The following is a 21,913-nucleotide window of genomic DNA, read 5'->3' as shown; positions in this document are numbered from 1 at the left end:
AAAAGTCAAAGAAAGTCAGAAAAATGATAATTTAATTGAATATTTTTACAGTATATTTGTAGATTTTATAGCTTATATAGAAACGCATATAATTTTGTTTAAGACAGCTGCTGACTATTTATAAAAAATAAAGGCATTGAGGACATTTATGGCACAGTTTTCAATTAATAATAGTCTTTTTTTTAATCGTTTTTCTTTGAGCACAGGTATATTTCCAAGGTGGCAATCTGACCCACTCTCTCTCTACGGGACCCTCCACCCCAGGGGCCCCAGTGCAATCACACTGGCTGCACTGTGTGTATTTACGCCCCTGATGTCCTGTTGTAATGTGTGTGTAATATTCCAAAATGTAGTCTAATCAGTGTTTGTGTTTTTGTTGTTGTTGTGATTATTTACACCCTCCATAGTGCTTTGGATGTAGTATTTTTAATCACACATTCTTGTCAAAATCATAATTGAACTGAGGGAGAAGGAGGGGAGTCTCTCTGCTCCTGTGCGCGCGCCCGTGAGTGTAGCGCTGGCGGGGTCTTGCGGTCCCTCCCTTCGCCATGCTCGCCCCCCCGAGGCGCGCGTCCGCCGCAGCCCGGTGTGTCCGCCAGGGGGCAGCTGTGTCTCGGTCTGAGGCTGCGCCGCTCCCGCTGCATCACAGAGAGGAAAATACCACCAGATGGCGGTTTAGGATTGCTGCTCTTCTCTCAAGGCGCGGTTCCGCTCGCACGGCCAATTTTCAATATTAAAATACGCACGATATTAAAACGATAATCGATTTATTATTTCGGAAGGTGACAATCGATTCGGCGATGTGCGCTAAAGGTGAGTGCCTTGTGTTTTTGTCGTGTTTTGAGCGGTGGGAAGGGAGACGGAGCACAGATTAAAGATGGTGGACACAGACAGGGAAGACTGGTTGGTTGGGGGATGGGCGTTAGCGGCTAACGGAGGTGAATGTGCTTTCTCTCTCTTCCTCAGTTACATTATAGCCTAGCAGAGCCATTAGCTTGCGAGCTAGCCCCGAAATTTCGGCAAGACAACTTGCTAGAGGGGCAAGTGGTTGCCGCAGCGCCGGCCTGTTTAGCCACCGATTTCCATCCGGCTCTTGAGTTTGGCTTGTCAACAAATAAAGAGCCATGCGGTGTGACGTGTTTTCTTGCTCTTTGCAAGGCAGGAATCAGAGCATCACCTTCTCTCATTTGCACAGCCGTATTATGATTACAGTATCTCCCTGCTGCCGTGTGCTGCTTTTTTTGCTTTGGTTTGTCATCAACGCAAATGCCACGTTGTTGTTGACTTTGTTGTTCTCACCAACCTCTGTGCAGTTTGGCTTTCTGCACACTCAGAGATGCACAATGTGAGATGTGTGGATGTCCTCCTAGTGAGCTACTTTTCCCCCCGTGTCAACATCAGCATCCCCAGCTCCTTCTTTAAGTTTTCAGAGTAGTGGTTGACTTTTCACACGGCTAATGAACGTGTTGCTTTTTTAAATGAATGACAGCACGTGAACGCGTCTCAATTTACTGTTTGCAAGGGTGCGTGTTAAACAACATTATTATGGCGCTTCTTTCCCCTTCCCGCCCCCTTCTGTGCGGGAAGCAGGCAACACTGAGCGGGGAAACATGAGTCACATTAGGGGGGATGGGCTCCACCAGGCAGCCAGCCCTAAACGTCTAAACGGGCTCCAATAGTGGCCGTCCCTCCCCTCTCACACTGACCTATGTGCAGCTCACCCTGTGCACAGCAGTTAGGGGTAGTTGATAGTGGGTCAGAGTGCCTCCTGGCAGTGTGCATGAATCTCAGATTGTTGCATAACTGCTTTGTTTACAGTCAGCCATGTGATTTTTTTTTCACGCAGGCTGTCTTGGATTGCTATCTGCAGCCCGCTCGCCTGCCAACTTATCTTCCATTATCACTCAGTGTTTCCAGTCCATACTGCACAAGCCATAGTCCTTTTATCCTGCAGAAGTTTAGCAATACATGTTGGAAGAATTGCACTTGCATGTGTTGGTGAAATAGTTTTATTCCTGTTGTGCTGTGAACATATTATTTTAACTGAATGGCTGCTAAAAATTCTCTGTACTAGTGTTCCTGCATAAAAATATGTGTGCACATTTATTTTTAATGAGCCATAACCATAGCCTGTTCATAATTGAAGGGGATGTACCTATATATAAAGCCCTGAAGTCATTATATATGTATTTTTATATCACAATATTGATATCTTTATATAGAAATGATTTTGTTTTATCAATTGAGACACTTTAAATTGATAAAATAACCACAGATTAACATCTGAGGGTGACAGGTCAGTAAAACGTCTCTAAATGTCTTCAGTTCAATTGTATGAATATCAGCGCTTAAAAGGCATTAAGTAGTTGTAAATTTCTGTGGTCTCAATTTAATTTAATTTATCCATATTTTTATGTCAAAATGAATGCGTGAAAGTCCGCATTACTGATGTCACTAATCTTTAAACCTACCACTGAACCTTAAAAACAAGATTTGTCCAAAAATCATTCCTAAATTGGTTAAAAATTATGTTGGAAAGGTCTTTAAAAGCATTAAATTTAAATGTCTGGTACCTGTAGACACCTTGTATCTGTTGTGGCTAACCCAGCGACTAAATTCTTGACAAACTGAGCACTTTATAACTTGATGCACCCTTTACATAAAAATTAAATGTTGCCATAATCAGTCGTGCTCATTTATTTGCAACATTACCCACCAAATAGGTCCAATACACCCAGAGATGTTGAAGGGAAAGAGATAGCCACTCTTTGATGGTTCTGGAATTGTGCAGCTGTGGACATCTGTATAGCCTGGAAAATGTCATTCTTGACTGGACGATTTGAATGCAAATCTGCTTTGATATTTTATAGTAGATCTCCACAGATAACTTGTCAGCTCAGGAAAAACGCAGGCTAATTGAAGATATCTTGGGTGCATCACCGGGATCCTTTGGTGTGACATGTATAATGTTATTTGAGATATCTTTATTTTTATGTCAAGATTAGTCAAGCTCTTCTGCATGAAAATCCGCATCACTGATGTTAGAAATTTAGAAACCCTACCACTGAACCGTTAAAAGATAATTTGTCCAAAAATGTGGCTTTAATTTGTTTAAAATGATCTTTTTAAGGTCTTAAAAGTAGACACCTTGTATCTGTTGTGGCAAAATTCTAGACAAATTAAATACTTTATAACATTGATTCACCCGTCATATATAAATTAAATATTACCATAAACAGTTGTGCCCATTCATTTGCAACATTACCCAACAAATAGGTCCAGTACGCCCAGAGATGTTAAAAGGAAAGGGATAGCTAGACACATTTAGATTGTCTTTTGATATAGATAATTGATAATTATATTTTACAGCTAAATTTATATATTGAGTTTAATTTTTATGAATTTCTCATTTATTTTTATACTCTTTTTCCACACGTCACACCTTTTGAGAACAGTCTGATTGAGGCTAATAAATGGCTGTGATGTGAGTGCGATTTTTATTTTTTGTACGTCTTGCTACAGTCCATTAAGTGCAGTAGGGCCACTGCTGTTTGGCATGATTCTTAAAATAGGCCACATGTTATTGCCGTTTGGTCTGTTGAACCGTGTTGCTAAATGTGAACCAGTTTTCCCATTCATAAAATGTATTTGCCTACCCAAAGAGATCTGTCCCTCCCCCCAAAATCTTTGCATTTATCATGTCATCCTTTCACAGTTTTGCAAGGAAACACAACTGAAGGTTTTGATTTAGTGTGAACTGTCCTTGCGTTGTGCAGCTGTGTTCATCTGTATGGACTGGAAAATGTCATTTGTGATGTGACGTTAGATTTAAGTGCAAATCTGTTTGGATATTTTCAAGAAGATCTCCACATATAACTTGTCAACTCAAGGAAAATGCTGGCTAAATGAAAATATCTTGGTTGCATCATCAGGATTCTTTGGTGTGATATGTATAAAGTCATTTGAGATCACACACACTCAGTGACCTTTGCTCCTCTTCCATGTAAAGAGTTACAGCAGACCTCATGTTTTAATGCCTGAGCACAGTTACAGTCATATTAAAGACATCCACCGTCCAGGACCACATGGTGCATTTGGCTCCAGAATAGTCGCTTTAGATATTTCCATGTTAATACGAATGCTTAAAGTTGGTTTGATGCCAAACAGAGGAGCTCCGTGCTTTGGCTTGTCTTGAAGAAAAAACTCTTTGGACAAGATACAAATGGTTTTATCCCCAAGGAAGAAAACCACGGACCTAAAAAAAAAAAAATCCACACAGTTTTCATTTGATAAATGTTCAGTTACACACCAGCCTGTCCTTGCCTTGGGCTGGGGAATGAGACCGTTTGAAGCTGACATGCGGTGACATTTCTCGCACAACTCTGCAAAGGTGGCTGGTGTTAAGAACGTGTCATTGTATAAACCTTAAGATAACACTGAGGGTTAACAGGAATGGTGAATAATCCCTCCTCCTTCCTCCACCTCCTTCCTCCACCCCTTGAATTGCTTGGCTCTTCGCCCTGGCTCTTCCCATAATAGGCCTGTAACGGACCAAGAATCACATAATGGTTCTTATTAGTCGTATGAAGGCGTACTAGTTTGTAGTCATTTTAAAGGCAATAATGGATATTAACTGATATGTGAGGGGTGTATGTTTTTGAGGAGAATTGATCTCAGGCAGCTTCTGTAAAGAAAAGCAAATGTTGATTGTCTTATTTTAAATTTAAAGTTAACAAGCATTGCAAAAGACAACAACTCAAATTGCAAAGAGCAGATCTGGAATCTGTATTGTGACTCGCGCCATATAAAAGCCACTAAGCTGGAGGCTCTCATACCGCTCAAGTGCAGTGTGCTTTTTGTTAGAGCCATATGCTTATAATGATACAGCTCAGGAGATTATGTAATGGGTTTGACATTTGTCAGGGCCTATTACACGGCGACCTTGATGCAAGATGTTGGCTATAGAAAGAACAATATTTCCTGTTGGTACTGTTGTCCAGCCTTTGGTGGTTCAGAGGAATGTCAAGAAAAAACAAATAATGCTGCCATCTGTCCTCATTTAAATCTCTTTATTAATATATTGAGCATGAGAGAAGCAGTGATTAGAGATAATTCTACCTCTTTATAATTATGTTTATGGTGATAATAGAAGAAGGCAAATGTAGATAGGTGCATTTTATTGGTATGATGTGGCTATAGAATGACATGTAACATATATTGTTTGCTAAAATTACCTCAGCCTAGCACTCTGCTCATGTCAATATGCAAACAGACCTGCACGATGCTTGCTGAAACATTCTTGTCATCCTTGACTGATTTGCGGCTTTGCTCGTGATGTGGTTTCCTGTTGTGTAATTAGCTGCAATGCTGGTGTCAGATCTGATGTCTGTCACTTTGCAGCACAGGGCAACCCAGGTCAAGTTGGAAATAAGATTTCTGCAAGCCAAGCTGAAATTGTTTGCTTAACTGTGGGCTGTTGAAATGACTTATGTCCTCTTTTTCTTGAACGTAAGCCTGTGACAGTTGCAAAGAAGCAGCATTGTAGGCAAAATAAAAATACAACAGACACTATTTTAGTAGAGCTGCAAGGATTAATCGATTAGTTGTCAGTAGGGCTGCAATGATTAATCGACTAATCGATGACTAATCAACTATTGAAATAATCGGTGACTATTTTAGTAGTCGACTAATCGATTTGAGTCATTTTTCATAGAAAAGTACTATAAAAGTACCCCAAAACACTCTCATTGCAGCTTCTTACGATAGATATTGGCAGCTTTACACACTCTCCCATGACGGTGAACTAAAACCCTTTGGCGTGAGTATGAAACAAGACATTAGATGACATAATTTTGGGGTTTGGGAGAGACAGACCGACATTTTTCAACATTTTAACACATTTTTCGATAAAATGATTAGTCGACTAATCGAAGAAATAATCGACAGATTAGTCGACAATGAAAATAATCATTAGTTGCAGCCCTAGTTGTCAAGTGTTAAATTAATCGCCAGCTAATTTGATAATGGATTAATCGGGTTAAGTTCATTTTTAAGAAAGGAAAATATGAATATTTTCTGGTTTCTTTGCTTCTCTGCAACAGTAGACTCAATATATTTGCATTTTGGACCAAACAAGACATTTTAGGGTGTTGTTTTGGGCTTTGGGAAACACTGATCTACATTTTTCACCATTTTGTGACATTTAATAGACCTACAGCTAATCAAGAAAATCATCGACAGTTGAAATAATCGCTAGCTGCAGCCCCATATTAGTAACATTAGCTGATATACAATAAAATTCCCTAAAAACTGAACTCTGAACAACGAGTTGCAACGCTTATTTTTTGCACTTTTGAAAGCCGGACGAATTGAATTGTTGACATAGCTCTGATTTTCTTAGTTTCATAGCATTACTGTACTTTAATGGCATCACATAAACAATATCATTTCACTGCAGCCTCATTACACAGGCATTAGAGTGATGCCACATATTGATTGTGACCTTTTTAAAGCCATTACACTTACACAGAAAACTCAGGCACCATTAAGTTAAATATTGATTGTTTGGAGGCGATGCCAAAGTGTGAAGAGCTGGAGTAAATTACATTAACTACGACAGGTGCTTAAATGTCACTATTTTTAATTTAAATTAAATATACATTCTATTTATTGTTCTTACACAAGTCACAATCATCCGCAGTTTGTTCGTGCTTAAGTACAGGTGGCAACACATAAAACAAACATGGTAATCATAGATTTTTCTGCATTCGAGTTAAATCCCAAAGCCCAACAACAAGGTGAGAGCACCAGCTGGGGAGCACAGCATGTGCACTGGCTGGGAAGTAGATGTTTATACACACATATCAAAATGGATTACATGGGTTTCCCTGCTATACCACAAGAGTGCTAATGCATGCTAGCTGTGCTTTACAGATGGCCTTGGCTCTTCTCTAACCACATGGCCAAAACAACCAAACCAGTAGTCTGAAAATGCAGAATATAACCATGCGGAGTATGGGGTAAATTGCAACGCGGATTGGAAAGGAAAATTGCATGTTGTCAGGTAACATGGTGAGACAGTGTTGACATGATGATGGGTCAGATAACGTGATGATGACGGCCGATTCATAAAGGAGGGAAATCTGTAGTGGAGGGTGTCTGTTATAGTAATGCTATTCAGCTGTCAGGTTGGGCAGTAATGAGATGAGGTGCGTCATGTCACGCATGTGTGTGTCTGTGCGTGTGTGTGTGTGTGTGTGTGTGTTTGAGAGGTTTGTGATCTCTCCCTGGTATTCCTCCATGGCTCAGTGGTTTCCCAGCTGAGCAAGCTGCTTTTACCTGCAGCTGACGCACGAGTGTGTTTGCTGATGCAGCCGAGCTACCGACTGGCAGTGGCTGTTAGTAGTTTTAGAAAGAGGAACAGCACCAAGGCTTTACATCCAGATCTCAAGACACTTCCTTTTTGTATCCCACTGCCAACATTTAGAAAAGCATACTGCTACCTGGGTGCAATTATGAGTCTCAACATTATGAGACCTGTCCTGTAAATACGCACAATGTTCCTCTTGTGACACACACACACACACAAAAAGTGGTGAAATCTGTATTTAGTTTACTTTATATACTTGTATGCTTACAGTTTGTGTTAGCGCCCTGTAGTTTTGCATTATTTGGCAGAATACTGTATCAGTACCCATCTCTTTAGATGGAAACCTCATTTTGATGCAGCCAATCAAATCTTGCATAATACAGCAACGTCAGCATTCTGTCAATGGCAGACTACTCTGAGCCACACAGCAGCTACACAACAACCCACATTAGTATCCCAGCTTAAGTCTCCTCATCCAACCTAGAAACATGAACACAGATCTTGTCCAGCACCTGCTTGTTGAATGATCAGCCATATAAACATTCAACGGGGAAAAAGTGCACTGCTAACCTTGGTTTGCAGGCTAAATAGCTAATTAGCCGCTCAGCTGCAGCACATTAAACAGCATGTAAACATACCTACAGATGTCAGTTAAGTCCGGTTAAATGCTGTTGTGTTGCTCTCACTTCAATACCACCAACAGCACGCTCTGTCTGTGACATGGAGGCCACAGCACAAGGCTGAAGATTTAAAAAACATGATGACATTATTGTTGTCCTTAAAAAGAGATGACTAAGGGCCAATTCATTGTGTCTGCATGTGTGAGGCTCCGCTTTAGTCCACGTAACATAAATGTTGTCGTTGAACCATGTCTGCAGGGGTCTTGACCCCTACGCAGACATCCACACGCAGCCATGTTTTTGTGAACACGGCCTGTACACATAGCTGGCATGCTTCAGTCTCTTGTTCCAAACTCCAGTCCTGTCCAAAGCACTGCCGTCAAGCCACCACGCTGCTGTGAAGTTTGTTTTAATGTGGATATTTATTAGATATTCACCCCAGACCCAGCAGCATCTTCTTAGTTTCACCTGATATCGGCAGTAAAAAGATGATAAGCTAACCACCTAGCCCTGCTGTTTACTGCTGGGGGTTGATGAGGAACCTCAGTTGTACTATGAATAGAACCACGTGCGCATCCGTGTAACCGCAGCTATCTGCGGACTTTCAATGGGGATAGTATGTCTGAGCATTAAATGTAATGTCAGCTGGAGTTTAAGATGTTCAGCTTACATATCGGTGTATTTTGTGGTACTGCAAACAACTGCTATGTGGAAACTTAAGAGCACAGACACTGAGAAAAGACCTTTCAGTGAAGTAGGAGACATCTTGTGTCTAGAAGTTAAACTTTTATAATGAAAAATATTTATAGATTATGGATTTTTCAATGAGGAAGAAAGATTTTTTTTTTTTTTTTTTTAAGGCATTTTGAACCAAGGAACTTAACCTTTTGTGGAAAAACAAATCAGGCACAAGTTATTTTTCAGATATTTTTTTGTGTCATAAATATGTTAAGTTAGAATTCACTGTTGGACTTGTGTTTGTTTTTGTATTTAACTCAAGGACTTGGGTATTTTCTCCACCATTGCGTGTGTACTCAAGAAGCCTGTAATGTATTATAAGTCTCAACCACACAGTAGCTCAATGAGATGTAAATCCATGGCAACACAACACAAAAATATGTAGGTAATTACTGTAATTCTGAATTCTTTATGGATTTGTGATAATGTGCTAATTTGCTGTGCTGCTCACTTTGTTCAAGCTGACTGCGACCACAAACTTTCCTCTCACTGGCAGCACAATAAGAGAAACATAACTGTGTTGTTTTTACCATCACTTGAAAAACATCCAATTAAAATTCCAAAGCAGCATTTTTCACTTTACAATTCTGATTATATAAGGGAGTGAAATCGCTGCTATTATTAGCTCAGTCGCATCAGAAATGCGTTGTTATTCCTGGAAGTGCTTTTCTACACAAAGACAGGTAGTGCAGACGTATTGAACAGCGAGTATTTGATGAGAACGATTCACAAAATCAATGGTACAGTGACTGAAAATTGTGTATTTTGTCATCCATTGGAAAAAAATGTCCAGTTGTTAGCAGAGGATGTTTGGATGGATGTTTTGGTTTGTCTCAACTGCCTTCAGCTGTTTGGAGGACAGTGGGGAAGTGTTGCTCCCGCCTGTGTTTGGATTGCCTGCCCCGTTGATACTGACAGCAGTTCATTTTTTGTACATCTGCACTGTAAAGTGGAGCTTTGTAGACTGGAACACCTTATTAAAGACTGAGCCTCAGACAGACGGCTCAAAGAACAGACTGCCACCAGGGCTTTACCCGCACTGAGCGCACACAGGGGAGAGTTTAAGATGGTATGAGCAGGGAGCTTTTGTGTGAGGCACATTCTCTGTACATTTACATTTTGTAAAGAATATATTAAGTTGTCAGTTGTCGGCTGCACAATACACAGAAAAACCATATTGCAAGTATTTTGACAGATAAAGTGACTGCAGAATCATGAAGTAAGGATTTTAGTGGGAATTGTAATTTTTGCATTTCATTTTCACAGAAAAAACAAATCTGTACCCAACTCAGAATTTTGTCAGTCGAGTCAGATTTGGTCGTTTAATATCGAATATTAAAATTTGAATGGGGTTCAGTGGGACAATCAGTGACAGCGGCATTCAGGCAATATGGTAAACATGCTAATGGCGCTACCAACGGACTGGAAATGTGCAACATAAATTTTTGCTGACGCTAGATAGCAAACAAAAGCCAGAGACTGTGTCGTGTTAAGTCCATTTGAGTTGTAAATTCACCACTACCAAGCAGAAGTGAGAAGATAATGTTGTCACGTAGCCTTACAGTGTCACGTATGTAAGTGCTCATTTCACAGCAAAAATTGGGGACCGAAATGCCCCCAGAAATACACTGCACAGCACAGACTGCTAGACTTGAAGAAATCTCAGTGAACTGACGATTCGAATCTCCGACTTTCAAGGGGAAGCCCTAGAAAAAATAAAAAATGACGAGTGTGATTTTTGTTGTGGTCTGTACCAAACAAGTATGTTCCTTTACATCAAGAATATGATTTTTTTTTTTTGTGACAGGGAATCACTTTCATTTATTATGGTATCTTGTGACACATTTTACCTTTATCAAAAAATTGCAATTTGGATATTGCACTTGGCTATATTGTGATTTGGATAAAATTTCAATAGCTTATGCAGCCCTCGCTGTCAACGTTTAACAAGAAATGGATTGGAAAAGACTACAGACATTGTGTATGACAATTTTATTTAACCCCCTGCCCCCTGTGTAATGATTTTGTTTTCTAACACACTATAATGTAGTTGTAAACGGATAAAAGGGACATTTTAAGTGTTTATTAATGTCTTTATTCGCTGCTGTAACTCTTCCTGTGAGGCATCCATAAGTGGTTAATGGTGTATAAACAAAAAATGAACGACAGTATAGTTAAACACAGTTGCAGTACGACAAAATATGTCCCAATAGAAGTTATAATTGCTGATGAATACAAAACATAAATAAATACTTAAACATTTATGAACAGCTGGATTTTTTAACCTGTGTTTTACCAGGGAGTAGAGCCGCAATGATTGATTGGTTAGTTGTCAACCATTGAATTAATCAGCAACTAATTTGACAATTGAATAATTGGTTTGAGTAATTTTTTAAAAGTAAAAAAAAAAAAGTCAAAATCTTCTGATTCCAGCGTCTTAAATGTTAAAACTTTCTAGCTTTTTTTACTCCTCTTTGACGGTAAAAATGAACTTTGCGGATGTCATCTTGGGCTTTTTTAAATGCTGACCTACAATAATTTAAAAGTTTAGACATTTTAAAGACCAAACAACTAATTGGTTTATTGATTAAAAGAAAAAAATTGACAATGAAAACAACAAAGTCCCAACTGAGATCAAAAATCCCTTCTACCAGAGAGATCTAGCCCAAGGTAGCGGCTGCACAAAATCACAACATATTAAAATACAACATGATATACAATCTTTTATTGTATATTATTATTAAAATTAATTATATTGGACAATAGTGTCTTCTAAACCTCTCAAGAAATGTTTACATAGCGCTTATAAAGTACAGTAGAAATGTGAACAGTAAAACAATTTGAGGCGAATGCACAGAAGAATTAAAAATGATAAAATCAAACAAAAAGGACAAAAGCAAATAAAATAGATAAGAAAGGAGTAAGCAACATTTCAATCAAAGACCAGGCTTTTAATTTCACGTTTAAATGTATGAACACTTTCAGCTGTCTTCATATCCTGATGCTCGGAGCATGTCAAACTGAAAGCTAGCTCACCAAATACTGTTCATTTTTTCCTAATTCCTGGGTGGAAAGAATTTCTCTTGGAGCTTTGGCCAAGAGTGTGTTAGTGAAGTCAAAGTCCTGGATTTGCATAGACATCGATTAAAACATGTGAGTTGTATCTGTGTCTCCCCAAGGAGTGCAGTCGGGAGTTATTTTTATGATGGAAAAGAGAGGTTATGATACATTATTGATCTCTTTTGGGGGCATTAAAGAGTTGCCTCCAGTTTCAAAGGCAGAGATTGACATCCTGCATACAGAGTCTCCCAGGGTCGACGTCTGGGGGATAAGTAAATTCTCACCTCAGCTTCCGATGGTTTTGGCTCGTTATTCTGTGATTTACGTACGTTCGGAGCAGCCAGATCTAAATTTGGCACCAGTTCAGACCCGCAAATCCTTTAGGTGTCATTTATACAGGCGAGGTTAACAACCAGCTTCAAGCAACTGCATATACCAGCTCCTCAGCATCGGCTGTGCTGTGGCAGTGTGTGTGTGTCTCAGCGGTCAGCGTTATTTGTACACACTCTTACTTAATATTGATTTGCTGGCCTGTGCCAAGTCAATTCTGTGGCTGTACAGAGTGGAAATGAAGTGGTCGCACAACAGAAATTTCAGCAAAGTGAGCTCCAAGACAGGGCTCCCTTGCAGATCTGGAAACTGTAAATGTGCCAGTTATTTATTGGATTTGGAAACTTTTAGAAACAAATTGATATTCTCATAAAAGAGGCTGTATAAAAAAAAAAGGAGGTCTGGAAAAGTATTTCAGGGCAGAAACATGACTAGAAAGTTGATGCTGTGACTGAGGCAACAAAACCGTGTTATCTAGTCTACATGTTTCCATGGCTTTTGAGATGAATCCCATCGAGGACTCCTACAAGTGGGGATGTGGTGGCCTGGCGGGCTAGATTTGCTCACTACGCTGCCCTGAGACATCATTAGTTTGTATCACTCATACCCCATCTGCTCTCTCGGCCTGCGCGGAGGGGATTAAGGGGTTTCCCTGCCCGCAATGGCTGACTCCAACAGATTATTTACCCGTAAACCTTTTTCCTTATTCCCCACTGACTGCGTATTATCCTGCCAGCAGTATCCACATGTAGACCAAACAGTCCAACACAGTATCAGATAAACACACTGCCAACAGTTTCCTCAAACTGTTGAGAGTTGTGTTCAAGGCTGGCCTTGTTTGAACACCTTCCACAGCACCCAGATAGAGTATATCATCAATGCATGTTTACCACAGCTGGGATTTTATTGATTTGATTTAGTAAGAGGGAAAGAAATGTTTTTCATTCACCACAAAATAATGCAAACTGGAAAGTAGTTTTGGTCACAGTTTTATGAGACAGACAACAATTTTGAAACAATGATGACTTGCTGATGTTACCTAGCTTAATGCATAGAATATAAGGGCTCAAAAAAATCATGCATGCTCATCATGGTACCACTGTTATTGTAGCCTCTGGCTGCATATAATGATTATTTCATTGAAATCAATGATGATATTTTTGTATGTGTAATCTGATCTTTGTTCTTTGTTATGGTAGTCGGTTCAGGCGCATGAGCGTGTCCGCACTGCACCGTTTGTGCTTTTAGCATCGTTAGCTGCTAGCTACCAGCTTAGCCAGCTTCATGTAAAGACCCATGTGGAGATATGAATCTTTTACGGGGTGTTTACAGGTCCTTAGAAAGTCTTAAGCCCCTTTTACACTGCCAGATTTTCGGCGAATGTTGGGCCATTTTGCCGGCAAGCTGCGAGCGTTTAGACACACAGAGCCGGATTGGCGAGTTGATCNAACACATAAGCCATGAGCCTGCTCCGCCTCAAGCCGGTCGTGCGACCATACGCCCGCCGCGAGCCGTTCAGCACCGCGGACAGTCGGACTAATGGGATGTCGAACCAATGGGCTGTCGAACCAATGACATGGACCCATTTTGCACAATTCCTGTTTAAAAAGGGCCTTTGATTGTCTTAAATTCAGCTTTAATGGGTCTTAAATATTTTCTGTTACATTACCGCAAAAATTCCTCCAGCTTGACAGACCCAATGACTGTTTACAATCATTGGACAGACGAAAGAACTGCAATAATAAATCGCATTATTGACAGTGATTAAATTTTGTTTTCTTTTTACATTAAATGTTAACTCATCCAATTGTTGTCATTTTTCATCATCAGTGACTGACATCATTGTGTTGATTTAGGTTTGGTCTTAAATGTCATATAAGGTGGTATTAAAAAGGTCTTAAAAAGTCTTAAATTTGACTTGGTTATATATGTAGGCACCCTGTATTAAAATTTGCTCTGAATATTGTACAGAGCTCCTTTAAGTCTATGAAATGTCAAATGAACAGTAAAAAAAAAAATCCCATTATAAGTTCTGTTGAGACAATGTGACTTCTTGAAACATCATGTTTTGTCTGACCAACAGTCCAGAATTTAAAGTTATTTGATTTTACATACTAAAACACACAACAAAATTTTCAGGTTTAAAAAGCAGGAACATTATGATAATTTTTGCCATTTTTGCTTTATTAAACAGCCTTAACAGTTAATTTATCTTCAAAATCATTATCATGATAGCGCCTATAGCAACTTAAAACCTTTGCACACCATTTTTGTCAAAAATTGTAGCATGTTTAAATGAAATATGACCTAACATTGTGTCAACTACATTTACACACTGACTCTAAAATGTACGTCCATGATTAAAGTTCAGTATTCTGTGTTTTTTCTCATCCATCAATAGCCTATAAAGAGCTGTTTGACCATGAAGCTGTGAAGACAATGTGGTGTAACCTGCAGGACTCGTAGCTACATCCACAACAAGAGAGAGGAATGGGGTGCACAGCATCATTTCATAACTTAGATAGCCTAATTTTAACAGCTCAGATAGTAATATTCAAGTTGCTGATGATGACGAGGAGGATGTAATAGAGGATGACGACTGCACACAGACAGCTCAGCTCCGTCAGGTAACCGCCGTGCTAAATGCATGATGCGGGCAGAGAGTGGTCACAGCCAGGGAGGAACCTCCCGTGGAGAGAGTCAAAGGAGGAAATGTGTCTTTACGTTTTGTCTCGTACTGTGAATATTCAAAAAGAGCTATAAAATGCATCTGACTTTTATCATATGACGATTAAAGACTGCATACGAAAAAATACAGACTTGGTGTGCAAAGGCCATTACCCAGTGGCTCTCATCCCTAATCTACAGTCAGTATTTACCTACAAGTGCTTTGTAGTAGATGATGATTTTCCACTTGGGCTTTTTGAATTGGATTGGCTGAGCTGTCTGATCTACTTGTCTCCGTGGTCTCAGCACAGCCAGGCCTGGCAACCTGCACAAACTGCCAAGGATTCACTGGGGCAAGCTGTTTTACAAAGCCAAATAATAATATCCTAACTGTGGAGTAGGAATGCAAGAAGAGCTTCTTCTAATGATTTTTTTCTTTACTCTTTCATACTGTTAATTTGCAGATTCCTTTCTTGATTAATATAATAATCACTGGGTCTAAAGCCCAATGTGATGCCTTCAAATGTCTTTAGGTTTTTCCTGCTAACAGTCCAAAACCCAAAGACATTGAATTTACTATTACTTAAATAAATGAAAGTAGCAAACTATCACATTTCAGGAGCTGGAACCAAAAAAAGCAGTTCTGTCTAAAATAAAATCCAATTTTAAAAAGACCTGACGCCTTGCTGGGAAGCCGACGGAGCTCTGTAGCAAGCTTCCCAGCTTTGGGGCACTTTGCAGCACATCTGCCTTCTTTTTTAAGCTGGTGGCTCCGTGGAGCTCCTAGACTCAGGCCTGAAGCGCACCCAAGCTGGGCAGCTGGGAAGCCAGCCATGGATTTCTGCGGAGGGCCTCCCAGCTCGGTGGTGCTTCCACTTCCTGTCTGAACCCGATGTTCTCACCCACATGCGCTCTGAGGTACCGAAATATGGTACAGATTCATCTAACTTGAATCGCCACTTAGTAGTGCCAATGTAATTCGGTCGGTGTCCTTAAAAGTACCAAATTTGGTACCTAAACTTTTTGTACATACAAGAATTCGGCTCTGTTTCTACCTTCGCTGTTGGAAGGTGGAACAACAGTGCCGCCTTCCATCCCATGTTCACACCTTTAACATAGAACAGCGATGCAGAATAACGGTACATCATTCTTATGATTGCTTATTCTGTGTGAGAAGGCCGCTATGAGAGCAGAGAAAACACTTGTACAAAGTTGTAACCCGTGCACGTTTAGTATTTATATTTTATAATTACAGTAGCCATGAAACGTTAATCAAAATGTCACCCAGTAATCCTAATCTAATTTGTGTCTGCACCACTCTGAGGTAATGATCTGCTTGTTGTGTGTTTGTCTGAAACACTCCAACTGTCCTCAGTAGACAAAACTGTAGACACATCTCAGTATGAATCCAGCATGTTGCTGGTTTATTTTTTTAATGTTGTCCTCCTTCTCTTTGTCTTGCCATTTGTGTCAGACACCTGGCTGGGATTTACATACACTGCCTCCTTGGTGCACTGTTTTAAATCAACCATCTGCTCCAGTCAGAGCTCACTAGCCTCTTCTTTTGATTCCCTCACTCTCTGTCTGGGCAGTCATTATTCCCCACAGCTGCCTGTACATTATTACTACATAACACCATTTTTTCGCTTTGACATCTGCCTGCTCAGATTAGCAGGCTTCTCTCGCTCTTGTGAAATCTTTGACGTGCTGCTAGATCATTAGGAAGTAATAATGGGTGTTAGGAGTAATGGCCTTCGCAAGGGATGTGTGTGTGTGTGTGTCAGTCTGCGTGTGTGTTTATGAGTGTGTGTCCTCCCTCTGTCTTCCCCTGTGCTAGACGTGAATATGAGGCAGACTGAAAATGTGGGCCAAGGTGAGAGAAGGGAGCCCAGACAGATGAGAGACGAACAAATGAGTCTCTTTTCCTTTTTCTACCCCACTCCCTCTGCTGCTCTCCCCCCTCTGTGCTGCTGTCACACTCTCTCCCCCCTCTCCTTACCTCCCCCCTTCTCCCATTTACCCCCCCATTCCCTCCCCAAATCCCTCCCCACGTCTTCTCGCGGCTCCATTTTGCGTCAGCTGCAGCCGAGCAGGCAGCCATTGCACAGTGAGGGGGAGAAGCCTGTTCTCTGCTTTATCCGTCTCTTTTATGCCGCTCCATAGCCTTGCCCTTTTTTTTCTTATGATCTATTTATCCTTTATTCACAGAGGTAGTTCTCAGGAGATTAGGGGGGAGAAAAATCTATTTTTCAACAGAGATCTTATCAGTTTGTGCAGTTCACACAGCATCCTTCCCCTCCCCTCCTCTTTGCTAAGATCAGGCTTTGTGTGCTGCAGAGATCGAGCGTACAGTAGTTTGTGGCAATAACAGATGGCTGTCCGTGTGTGTGTGTATGTGTGTGTGTGCGTGTGTGCAGGAACATGACTATGTGTCTGACTCTGTGACTCTCCGTGTCGGATGGGTAATCTCCCGTGTGACATAATCATAATCTGGTTAAACCAGACGGCCACAGTCGGCCTCAAGGCTGTTCCACATTACAAGGCCAAGGCTCTTTGGTCTCAGTATGTATGGAGGCTGGCAGCATGATAAAGTGCAATTATTGTCCTGGTGGTACAGCTTGTAGCGATGGCCCAGAGGGACCAATTGGGGTTCAAGCTTGCAAGTCGGACTCTGGTTGGCCTTCATTGTGCAGAGGGTTGAGACCGATTTGTTTTTGTTCAGTCTTTAAAGCAGTGTACAGTGTTGTTGGTTTTTTTTTTAATTTCCTGCCATTTGTTTTGACTTTGATTAAAAGTTGGAGCTTGGGATTCCACACTGCTTGGAAGGAAAAAGATGAAATAATCAGGAGGTGGGAAACATTTTCTCACACCTCAATTCATCATGAGATCAACTCAACTTGGTGCCCACTAGTGCTGCAAATAGAGCTGCAAGGATTAGTCCACTAATCATTGAGTCCATTAACAAAAATTTAATTGCAGAGTTTCCAACACATTCATTTATTTGTGGCGGCCCGGCAATTTTAAAACATCTGCCGCCACAAATAGAATTTCTATGTTCAGAGCGTGACCTTTATTAGGAGCATTATTGGAATATGTATACCATATGGTTGTTTATTATTTATAGCACCACAATGTTGGGGGCAGAGGGAACACGGGGCAGAGACGAAGCAGCACAACATCAGGCGCATTGAAAGTGAAACTTAGGGGCCATACTAATGCAGTTTCTTTAACGGCCAGGACTTGTGTGCTTATTCTGTGCCAATTTTCAAGGGTGTGGAGACAGGTTGTGTCTGAAATTGCTAAGCAACCATAAGCCACAAGCACTATATCATAGCCTACTTACATGAAATCCTGAGTGCAGAGCTGATCTTCTTCCATGTTTTTTTAAGTGTATATTGCCTGTGGGACAGATGTAAAGCTCTTGGAAGGTCTACACTAAAATGATCAACTTATTCTTTATATTTACCCCGCACTGATTTGTAAGGAAGAAGGGAAAGATATCTGTCAGCTGTGATTGGTTGTTCACCATCACAGGGTCTAGGGCGCACCCTGAAAAATAGGCACTCAGGAATTCATCGTGGCGGCGTCAGTCGAGTGTTGGAGTGCGCCTGCCACGCAGCTACATTGAAAACAATGGATTTGAGGGTGCAAAAAATGCAGAATATGTACGATCCCTTAGCTGTTTATTCTGCTGAGTATAGAAGTTTGCATTCACTTGCAGCAGCTGCTCCTCTCCATTGATCTGATCTGATCAGCTGTAAACTGCTCGCCAGTTCAATTATCCATCAGACAAGTCACAAATAGCTACTAAGGAAAGCAAAGAACTCATGGATAGCGCTGCCCGCAAAATGGAGCCGCGAGAAGTTGCATTCACGGACCAGCAAAGACCTCAGAATTTAAAAATGGGACAAAGGGTGAATGATACGAAGGGACACAAAGACATTTCAAAGAAAATATAATAAATTTTGTTGCCCCTCCCTGTTTCAGCTGAAGCCACACTTGCACTCAACTTCTATGGGAAACACTGAATTGGCCACTGCTTTTATATTCAAATATTCATTTTATGAATTATTTTTAAGCAACAAAGCCAAACATCTGCTGGTTTTGTGCTTCTTAAATGTGAGAATTTGATTCTTTTCTTGTCATGCATGAAAATAAACGGAATAAATGTACCATTTGAAAGTATCAGCTGATTACTTTGTAGATTAATTGATTAATTATTTGGTCTTTAAAAATTAAAAAAGACAGTAATCTCATATCACTATTTCCAAGAGCCCAAAGCTGACATTGAAAGCTGAATATAGTGGAGCACTGAGCAGTTAAAGAACCAGATATTTTCCTCATGAGTTGGTGGAGACCAAAGGCAGAGCCAAAAATAAAAGTGTATATCAGACTAACATTAATCAAATGGACACAAACAAAACTGCGAATGAATGCTAGTGTTGCTCTGTATCTGCTGGATATGTAAATAAACAGCTGTTTGCGAGCAGGTTAGCCATATTAACTTATATGTGGTGATAGTATTTATATAGTAAGTGAAACCGGAATGCTTCCAATACTAAAATCTAGTCCCGTTGCCTACTGATTCTGCAGACACATGCAGATATGATGGTTATAGTGTCTTCTACCACCCAAAACTGCCCAAAATTTGTACAACCAACAGTCCAAAACCAAAATTTATTAAGGTTTCTATCATAAGAGACAAAACACAGCAAATATCTGCATTTGAGAACTCATTGGCTTAAAACTGTAACTAAGCAGTTAATCAGTTTTCACACTTGTTGCCATTTAATTTTCAGTCGGTCAGCTAATCTTCTAATTGTTTCAGCTCTTGTGCAGTCAAGAGTAAATACATTCTACTTTTATGATACTTCTTTGTCTCTGCACAAGTTTGTGGTCAAACATTTGCATTGTTATTTTTCCCTCCTGAAAGTCAAACGCCTAAAGATCAATAATGACACATTCTCCACCTCCACCCTCTCACGCATGGTTATAAACAAATTCAGTGTTACATATTTGCCCGGGATAAGCAGAGAGCAGGATGCATCTGTGGCTGCGGGATGATTTCAGTAGCAGGAAATACTGTCGTTAATTTGAAGACTGTTGAGTTTAATGAGGCACCCTTATGCTAAACACTGCTGTGATGTAGCTGATGTCATGCTTGTGGGGATCAGCACATAATACAATATAAAAGCAGTGTGGATGATCACCCATGTCTGACATACCGTTGTTAACCTTCTGCCTTATATCAGTGCAGGACATGTATTTCAGTTAATATTTGTCAGGGGTTGTAAAGGCGTTGACATCACTTTATTGCCACTTTAATTTGAGCCGGCAGGTGCTAGTTTGAATGCATCATCGGACCAAATTGGAGCTCTCCCAGCTCTGCCTGTCTGCAGTTGGCAGGACTTAATTTAACATAGAGCCCTGGTGAGAAAGTATGCAAGGCGTCCTGCAGCTTAGATAGAGCAATGCATATGAATTAAAGCTATTACTAGTATGTGATGTATGCCTTTTGTCTGCTGAGTCAAGAGGACGCCTGAACTTCCTGTTTGTTTATTGACGGTGCAGCATGTACAAATCATGCAGGTTACCGCCTGCTGTTGTCGTTCCCTGTTTCTGTTCTGGCTCCTCACAGGCAGATCAGTTTCGTCTGATCCTCCAGCATATCTCTACTTGTTTGGTTTGCTTCTGTGTTGATACGTCTTCCCTGAATGCCTCTCTGCATTTGTTTTAAATGTCTTGCGCTAACTAGCAGACGTTTTATCTGAGGCAATTTCCCAATTATAGTTTGCACATTGACATCGGCACAGTGGCACAGGTCTGAATCGAGTGCCATCAGATTAACTTAAAGGCTGCAGCAGCTCAAGGTGAAACATGCAGAGGGGGAGAGATTAAATGCAGGTTTTATACTGCCTTTTGAGATCACTGTAATAAATGTTGGCTGTTATCTCAGTCAGTTTATTAAACTGGGAAACAATGAAAGGGCAAACTTTACCTATTATTAGATCAGTCTGTTTTCATCACATGATGCAGCCCCTCTTACAATAATTATCAAATTAACAGTCTCTCCATGTTTTTCCAATTATCATCATTCATACCAACTGCATGGATGATTAAATGTGAGCAAATAGGAATTAGCTCAAGTTAATGTCCTGTCGCTCACTGCTTGTGCACTGTTGTTCTGCTGCTGTAGAACAGGCAGCAGAATTGGCCGTGCATAACATAGACATCAGCCTTACCTGCATAACAAAATGCCATCACTTTAACATGTAGATGAAGCCACCGACGTTTCGTACTCTATGTCTGAAGGAAGTCGAGGTGCTCATGAACACCAGCGACTGATCTCCTTACAGTAAGACGGCTCCATTTGCATTGTGAAATTTATTGAAATTAAATTCAGGCACTACTCTGTTCATAATTGGTTTAAGCAACACCCCATTTAATGTGCTACCTTTTAGGTGAACATCCAATCAGTGTTGATGGTAAATGTACTCGATTAAAGCAATAAATTCCTCGGTGATCACTAATTGCAATAAACAATACTATGGTCATTGTGAGACCATTTTATGCCACTGATTTAATGATAATGCAATAGCAAGATAGTACAAGCACACCCTTTATAAGAGCAATTAACTTTTAATTCTGAAAAATATTCAGACATTGGGATTGGAATATGAAAAAAAATATATATTTAACACGTTTTTCTAAGAAAGTAATTAACTCCTGGGAACCAGGCAGCTTGCTGGTGTATTTAAAGTGTAGAGGATGAAGTTGTTGGAGGGTTTAAACTACAAAAGTCAGAGTTTTTGGCTCATTTCCTGGTGTTTGCAAGGTAACTGCTATCAGGACTGTGGCTCCTCTACTCCAGAAGTGCAGCTGCAGGCTACCGCTATGCTACGCTGTGTCACCTTTGAGGTGTTGTTTGTCTTTTTCTTTGGACTCGCACAAGTAGGCTGGGGTGGAGGAAAAAAGGGAGAACGTTTTAATGTCTTCTTGGAGACCAAAACTAACTACTGAGCATGCTAAGAGGAAGGTTTCGGTGGATAAATAGATCTGTTGGTAATTAATATCCCACATTCTGGTCTGCATAATATCTTACCTTACTATATAATGACGAAAACTCTGT

The 21,913-nt window shown here is 40.4% G+C and overlaps 1 protein-coding gene across 1 annotated transcript in view; it reads left to right on the top strand.

Moving 5' to 3' along the window:
• The first annotated feature begins 634 nt into the window (after positions 1 to 634).
• Positions 635 to 21,913, top strand: part of stag1a (stromal antigen 1a) — a 61,651-nt gene continuing 40,372 nt past the window's right edge. The window contains exon 1 of the mRNA XM_050061713.1: positions 635 to 813. The gene's annotated coding sequence lies outside the window, so the exon portion shown is untranslated. The remainder of the gene's footprint in view (positions 814 to 21,913) is intronic.

The sequence above is a fragment of the Epinephelus moara genome, chromosome 14 (genome assembly GCF_006386435.1).
Source record: "Epinephelus moara isolate mb chromosome 14, YSFRI_EMoa_1.0, whole genome shotgun sequence".
NCBI lineage: Eukaryota > Metazoa > Chordata > Actinopteri > Perciformes > Serranidae > Epinephelus > Epinephelus moara.
Note: the sequence above shows the minus strand (reverse complement) of the source record. Positions and strands in the feature narration are given on the sequence as shown.